This window comes from Nannospalax galili, unplaced genomic scaffold (assembly GCF_000622305.1).
Source record: "Nannospalax galili isolate Female #2095 unplaced genomic scaffold, S.galili_v1.0 scaffold83, whole genome shotgun sequence".
Lineage (NCBI taxonomy): Eukaryota > Metazoa > Chordata > Mammalia > Rodentia > Spalacidae > Nannospalax > Nannospalax galili.
In genome coordinates, this window is record NW_008352659.1 from 2,513,348 (window position 1) to 2,521,582 (window position 8,235).

General features: G+C 51.6%; 1 long non-coding RNA gene across 1 annotated transcript; it reads right to left on the minus strand.

The window, feature by feature from the left end:
* Positions 1–4,454: 4,454 nt before the first annotated feature.
* On the minus strand, positions 4,455–6,818 carry LOC108491640. Its single transcript, XR_001872843.2, has 3 exons — positions 6,679–6,818; positions 4,907–5,063; positions 4,455–4,702 (listed from the first exon to the last, which is right to left on the minus strand). It is a non-coding gene; the product is annotated as an uncharacterized LOC108491640 (long non-coding RNA).
* Positions 6,819–8,235: the final 1,417 nt, after the last annotated feature.

The following is an 8,235-nucleotide window of genomic DNA, read 5'->3' on the forward strand; positions in this document are numbered from 1 at the left end:
GATGGCTCAGGGGTTAAGAGCACTAGCTGCTCCTGCAGAGGACCCAGGTTCGAATCCCAGCACCCACATGGCAGCATCCATATCCAGGGGATCTGAGGGCATTGCACAACACAGGTGCACTTACATACATGCAGGTAATACATTCATACACAAAATAAAAAATATTGAATAACAATTTTAAAAATGAAGCTTGCTGAGGAAAATGTGATCCCAGCCCACACACCCTTGTCCCACCAAGATGAGAAGTCAAGGGATATTAAAGGTGGTTGTGTCTCCCCGCCCCAACACACACACACCCCTCAGCCTCTGTCACGGGAAGGTCACATCTAGGGCCCCACTCAGGCCAAGGAGGCCCATTCACCTGTAAGAACACCTAGACACCAACCTGCCTGAGGTCCCTGGGATCCTTCTCCTGGCCCTATGTGAAGGCAAACAGGGAGTCTAGACACATACTACTTTGTCCTGCTCCAGGCGAGGGGCTACAGGGCTGGAGCTGGGGGCTCAAAACAAGAGATAGATGGGACATGCATGCTCAGTCCCCAAGTCTTGTTCTGCCAGCTGTTCTCATGGATGCTGGAGCTGGCCTGGACTGGAGGAAAGGAGAGCTCCTGCCCCTTGCTTAGGAATTCTGTCCTGGGTGGGCAGGAGCTAGGTTACAGGCAAGTGGGACAGTCTGGCATCCATGATTCCTGTTCTTAGTGAGAAGGTGGGTCACTTAATTAATTTTTCTGAAGAGCTGAAATCCCCTTGGTAGCCTTCCAGCCTCCAGCTCTGCTGCCTCTAGGGTCCTTCTAGAACATGACCACAGAGCCCATATCACCTCTGCCAATCTCCCCTACCTGCAGCCTCTTTGCCTCCAGAGTCTACCGGCTCTTAGGGTCACTTCCTTTTTCTTTTTTGAGACAGGGTCTTCCTGTAGCCCCAGCTGGCCTGGAACTCTCTATGTAGACCAAGTTGGCCTTGAACTCACAGAGATCCCCCTGCCTCTGCCTCCTGAGTGCTGGGATTAAACGTGTGTGCCATCATGCCCAGCACTCTTAGGATCCCTTCTACATTTCTTACTTACTAACTAAACCATCTGACACTCAGAGAGGCTGAATGGCTTGCCCAAGGCCACCTAGCAGGTAGACTTGAACTTCTAGCTCCTATCATTCACTCAAGCCAGAGAGCTTGAGATAGAAGCATTGGGGAGCTGCGTTGCTTGATTCTGTTGCAGCCCCTGTGTGGTTGGGAGACAGCGAGCAACAAAGGGAAAGTAGAAAGGCAAGATTTAAGATTGCATTGTACCCTGGGTAGAACCCAGACTGGAGGTCCAGAAGCTTGACAGTCAGCTGCCTTGCTGGCTCACCTACCTACAGTAGGAACTGGCTAGCAACCTCTGACCAATGCACAGGCTTCCATAGGAGTGTGAGCTGTCAGTGGTACTGTGGAGCCTGGGCTAGTACACAGTGCTTTTACATGGGATCCATAGCCCTGACATGATGGGTGCAGCCCTCAGTAGCCCCAAGTCCCACACAGCCCACCTGCTGCCTAGAACATACGGGTGCACAACAGGACTCTGCAGCTCAGTCAGAAAACCACCCCACCACCGAAAGGAAACAGTTTTAAAGAAGCAGGAGCAAACATCTCCTGTGCACTGCACATGGGGGTGACAGGAAAAGGAACATCACTTCAGAGAGGAAAGGGCCACGAGGTGGGGGCAGGGCCAGGCTGAGGCCTCCAAGGAGACAAACGGAGATCTGATAAGGGAGCCGCAAGCTCTGCAAGACTGGAGTGCAGCAGGGAAGCTTGGGTGCAAGCAGGAGGCTGGGTGCATCGGGGAGACTGGGGTGCAGCAGGGAGGCTAGACACAAGATAGAGGGCAGAGTGCAGCTTAGAGGCCGGGGTGTAGCTGGGAGAGCAGGATGCAACCACGATGCAACCACAGGCTGCAGCAAGGAGGCTGGGAGGCCAGGGTGCTGCAGGGAGGCCAGGATGTGAGCAGGAGGCTGGGGGGCAGCAAGGAGGCTGGGGTACAATGCCAGGGAGTCAGTCCCTCTGGTGGCTGAGCTGTAGGGTATCTGAGGTGGCCAGGTGCAACTTGCCCTATAGTACATGCAGGGCCTAGGTTCAAGGCTCTCTGAAGCTACCTGCCCTGCCTGCTCTGTGCCTGGCCTCCAGGGGTCAGAAGGGGACAACCTTAGCATCTGTGGGGTATGGGTTTGCCTTTGCTTTTAGCCTATGCTACTCAGAGAGGAAAGATGAGCCTGGGCACAGGACCAACCAGAGATTCAGAGGTGGCCAGTGCCCTCTATTCAGCCCTTAGATGACCTGCTCATGCCCACCCCGCAGTCACTGTCCCCCAGAGGAGCATGTGAGTCACTTAAATCATCAGATGATAGGCCATGTATCAAGAAGTTCTACATTCTGGGCTTGCTGGGTCATCCCTAGCACGTGGCTTAAGCTAAAACTGACCCAGAACTTCAGCTCAGAACTGAAGGTTCCACATCCCAGGCACTCACAGGCTAAGGCTCACTATGACTGGTGTTCCCTTTCTCCCCTCAGGGCTGGGTTCTTCTAAAATTCTAAGGGACTGTTCCAGCCCTCTGCCTGGCCCTTTCCATGAAAAGACAGGGCCTGCCCTCCTGGACAGACTACAGCCCAACTGGAAAGACGGTAGCAAATCTCTGCTGGGACTGCTGGGCATCTGGGCAGGTTTTGGAGCCTGGTGTCAGAGCAAGAACAGATGCAGGCTCTAGGGCAGAGCCCATGTTTCAGAGGGAATGATCTCAAGGATCTGGGCTGCATGTAGAGAACAGCACAGAGATGGGCAGGAACAGCATCTCAGGGGCAGGAACAGTATAGACAAAGTGTGAGAGAACACAAAGCCCTATGTGCTCAGCTGAATGGTAAGCCCAAAGGACCCTCAAAGACCCCACAGTCAAACTTCAAAATCCACTCTCTCAAATCCTTGGCTGTGTCCTTTGACAAATGACTTGCACCAAAATAGACACATAAAAAAATGAAAACTCAACAGGTGAGTTTAATTTTTGTTGCATTTTTCTAAAGTGAAGACAAGTTTTTCACAGAAATGCAAAGCCCTGCCCCCAGAGGCCTCTAAATATGAGTATCTACCCCCACACTCCTTGACTTCTGGTGCAGCTCCCTCCAACAGGGGCAGACCACCTTAGAGCAAGCAGCCAGGGTTAAGTGGGCCCAGACTGCCTTGGACATCCATGTAGCACCCCCACCTGAAGGTACAGGTGTTTCTCATGGGGCCACCCATCTGTTAAAATTGCAGCCCTTCAAAATCTCTTTGTGGTGGCAGGGGATTCTCAGCCCATCCTAGTGTGTGTCCTCAGGTCTCTGCTACCTAGCTGGGCTTCCCCGCATAAGTCACTCACCCTCTGCATCTCAGTTACTTTGTCTGCTATAGGAGAGCACAAAGCCACGGCTTGAGCAGTCAGAAGTATGTAGTGAGCTCAGGGATACGAGGTGCTCCCGGGAAACCCAGTAAACATGCTTCTAGAAACTTCAGGTCCTCCTCCCCGACCCAAAGGGTGGCAAGCAAGCAGCAATTGAACAGAGAGGCCAGTGCTGCTGTACTGGGGGAGGAGACAGGCTACAGTGATGCAGTGACAGTGCTAGGCATGACCTGTCTCAGAGTGGCCACAGCAGTCAGTCTAGTTCTTTCCTCGAGTGCTTATCCGGCCCCTCCATCCTCCGGCAAAGCAGGGCCACAAGACCCTGTCTCTGGATGCACATCGATGCATACCTGTGGGAGCTATAGGCCCATGGCACCTGCTGTCCATTCACTTAACTTTCTCACTTCACAAAGGATGGTCTTCGTGTTCATGTTAGCTGGCTTTTGCCTTTCTAAGACAGGGTCTTACTATGTAGCTCAGACAGGTCCTCCTGCATCAGTCTCCCCAGGTCAGGGATCACAGAAGTGCACCACTGTACTTGGCTGTGTTTCCACCAGCTCATCAATAAACTGAGGCTGCGAAAGGCAAAGCAATTTGCCCAGCTTCTAACCACATCAAGTGGATTAAGGACTGCACTGGGCCTGCATGAGATGCCGGGTTCTGCACATTCAGGACCCAAAGCAAAAGGCGGTGGCAAGAAACAGGCCAAATGTAGAGGGAACTGGAAGCCTGTAAGGGAAGCCAGCAGGTCCCCAGCCATAGACCCTGCCTCTCTGACTCTGTTCCCAAGGTAAGAAGGTAGGAAGTGAGGGAGAGCTGAGGTTGGGGGACACCTGGAATATACTCAGAGCACGCAGCAGGCCCATCTCTCCAGCCAGGAGTTGAGGGGAACCCAGAGGTGGGTTGCAACTCCCCCAGGGCAGAAGGGCCCCCAATCACTGCGGGTACCCTGCAGGCTCCTGCACCCTTTTTTTTTTTTTTACTGCAGATTCCCAGAGCAAGATTGATGAACAACGTAATAACGGGGGCAATCACATTATTCCTGAATGCATTTTAATAAAAATCAAATAAAAGCAATTATATGAATTTCCAAGAGGATCGCCTCTCCTCCTTTCCCCGAGGTAGGAAATGGAATGAATTCAGGAAATCATTAAAATCAGAAACCTGAGCTGGTTTCTGCCACTCAGGTTGCCAGAGGCTGCATAGAGGTGGCAAGGAAGCCCGATCCCTCCAGGTATGGGTGAGTGGCAGCCAGCTGCATGGGTGTCCTTCTTTAGCTCGCTGAGTGGAGATTCCACCTATGGGTGAGGAAGGGTAATTGGGAGCCAGAGGAGCTGCTTTGAAAACAGGTTGTCCTTGCCCTTACAGTAGACATGAAGCTTCAAAGGGACCTAGGCACCCCCTCCATGGAAGCCCATCCATCACAGGCAGCCAGTGGGCTCAGAAGAGGATCCCCCAAACTACTCGGTCTCCCTCTTTGGGAACATGTAGATAGAGCTCACCTCACTGGAGGCTAGAAGCTGTGGGCACTGAGTGTCCTGTGCTCCAGCATACCTTGAAGGGGCATTGGCTTGTGACTTGCTAGGCCCATCTGATGTCCCACCAGCTGCTCTTGTCTCATGTGACCCTTGATTGGTGACTCCTTTGATATGGAGACAGCTGCAGCCAGAGAGGGCAAAGGACATGCTCAAGGCTTCCAGCTGTTAAGGCAACGATGAGACTAGAATCTGGCTCTCTTGGGACCATCAGGACAGCCAGCATCCTGTAGTGTTGGTGACCTGAACCCAATGGCCTCTGCCAGGCATGGGACCTGAAAAATTCAGAGTACCCCAATTGTATTTCTTCACCCTTGGCCTGGCCATCTTTAAGTACTACTAAGTAGTGGCTATCCTGTCTAGACAGGTGTAAAACTAGGTTTGGGGGAGTCAAGGTGGCTGTCCACAGTCTCACAGCTGGAAGAGAGGAGTCGTGGGTCTGCCAGGCTCTCAGGGTTCCCAGGCAGAGATCCTGCCTGCCAAGCCACAGTGCCAACCTTACATCAGAGGAGAAAGCTTCCACTCTGGCCTTCTAGGTGGCCTTTAGATGATGGGTGGAAGAAAAGACAGGAGTCTACCAGTCCCCATGGCCACAATAATAGTCCATGTCACCATGCCACTTGAAAGGGAGGTCCAAAATGGCCCACAACTGACCCCCTGGTCATGCCAAAGTTCATCTCCCCCAAACACCACAGACTGGTACTCAGTTGCTGAGGGCTGCCTTTGGGAACAGCCTGAATAAACAGACAGACCAAGATTAAAAGGTTCGGCGTACCAGGGCAGGCTCTGACTCTGTGTGTCTTCAGTTCTTATGTCCTCTCTGGGCATGCAAACATGTGTGTAACTCTGTGTGTGTGTGTGTGTGTGTGTGTGTGTGTGTGTGTGTATACCACAGCAGGGGCGCGACCTAGACATTTGATGTGCTGTTCTACTCTGTCTGGTCTCCATCTGCTCCAGGCTGCCTTCAGTCTTTGCCACTACCTACAGCTGTGGCACTTTCCTACAGGACTTGGGAAATGCCTCTGGGAAAAACTATTGCTTAGTCCCAAGGAAGCAAGAGAGAAGAGAGGATTCTGGACCTTCCTGCTCTGAGCATCCTCCTAGAAGTAGGGTTCTGACAGAGCCCTGCACTCAGGGTAGGAACCAAGCACTGGCCACCCAGGTGCTGGTTTCACAGTTCCGGTCCCACTGTTGACCTGCTGGTTCCCTGTCAGGCTTCTGAATACAGGGACTCCACCTGGGAGGTAGAAGCTGTGGTCTGGAGGCTGTTAGGACTGGTAGGAAGGAGCCCAGGATGGCATGTTAATAGTCAATCCATCCCCTCAAGGGCCAGCTTCCTGCATACTGCTCTGTCCAAAACCTCTGTGGTCCAGGTCCTCCAGAGATCAAACAGGCCTGTCCATGAAGAGAAGAAAGTCCCCTGCATATCCCACACACCTATGGACTTGGGGCCATGTTATACATATGTGTAAACACCTGCATGCATGTGTACTCTATGACAACCATACCTACTTGTGGGCATGCCCATTACTTAGACATCCACCCAGCAGGTGAGTAGCACAGGACCTCTAGCCCTAGGAGCCTTCCTGAGATTTGCTTCCCAGTCCCAGTCACTAGCCTTGAAGCAGACCGTGTCTTTGGAGGTCTTTGCACGCAGGGACTTCCATCTGTATCACTTACATACTGATTTATCTGAGTCACTCTAGGAATGTCCGCTTCGGGTCCGGTGCTCAACTCACCTGGAATCTGGGTACTGGCCACTAGTATTCTGCCCTGGGAGAAGGTGGGATACCCAAAGACCCTGACAGGGCACAGGAAGGTAGATCTGCCAAGGAAGAATGCCTTGGAATGAAACTTTGGAGCTGGATTGGGAAGAAGCAGCCAGGTGTCCTACATGGGGAGAAAGAAAGAGGCCTTACAGATGGAAGGCACTGCTTAGGCAAATACACAGGAGCACAGCTTGCTTGAGGAATGTCCAGCTGCCAGATGCTGCCTGGATCCTGCTGACTACCAAGAAGTGTCCTATTTCAGAGCATTTGCTGCTGGGGGCCAAACGAGGCTCCGAGTGGCCTGGAGAAAAGGAGTACACAAGGGTACAGGTTGATCCTTGAAGCTCTCCCTTTCCCTTAAAGAAGGCACATCCTCTGATACTGCAGAATCCAGTGCAATATCTCAAAGCTGCAGTTAGCCCAGGCATCCTGCACACATGTGCTGAAATTATTTGTTATAAAAAGAGGGAGTAATGATTCTATTTAGAGCAGTGGCTCCTTTTGGAAAGTAGGGGGCCCAAAGAGGCAGATCTTCCCCAGTGCCCAGATGACACAGTTCTTAAGCAGAGTGGTCAGGAACTTTCATTGTGATGTTTTTCATAGCTCACAAAGTCTTTTATATGTAGGAAATATAATGTAATAAAATTTTAATTGTGTATATGCCCAAGTTTATGGGGCTGTTTTAAGGCTGGGTTGGTTGAGAGATCTCTGAGTCCCTGAGGCTAGCACCCTCAAAGGTGTTCTGTACCCACTCTGTAGCAGTATGGAAGCCTGGGCTGTCATCCCAGCTCTACTGAGTGCACAGATTCCAGTCATGTCTAGAACAAGACAGGAAGGTAGGCACAGAAAGCCAGCTCATTCTTTGCATGGGCTACGCACATCCACCTGGACCTTGGTGTCCCCTATATGGTGAGAGATACTGGTCAGCTTCTGTCCTGGGTTTGGTCAGACTTCACCACTTACTGCACAGTTCCTTGGGAGACTTGGCCTCCCTGCAGGCAGACCTATCACAGGTGCCATGTTCAAGCACCCAAGCACCCCCTGGCCTGTAGGAGCCATCTATGAATGTTGATTTTTAAAAAACAACCTGATCAGGGACTGGAGAGAAGGCCCAGGATTTGATTCCCAGCACTTACATGGTGACTAACAACTATCCATAATGCCAGTTCCAGAGGAATCCAATGCCTTCTTTTGACTTCCATGAGCACTGCAGGACATGGGTGCACTTACATACATGCAGGCAACACACTCACATATATAAAATAAAAACATATTCAAAAATAAATACATAAATAACCTAATCAAAGATCCTTCACGGAGATCCAGTGGGATTGGAACCTGGAAAACCTTAATTTATGGCCTGGCTCCGCTGCATACAGGCCAGAGCCTCTGGCCTTTGTCCCCAGAGTGCACTGGGTTCCTCTTTGGGACCACCAGAGACACCTAGAGAAGCGAGGATCAGTCCTGGACAGGGAAAGTGAGAAAGTTCTGGAAAAAGAGGGTGTAGTGCATAAATCTGGCAAGGAA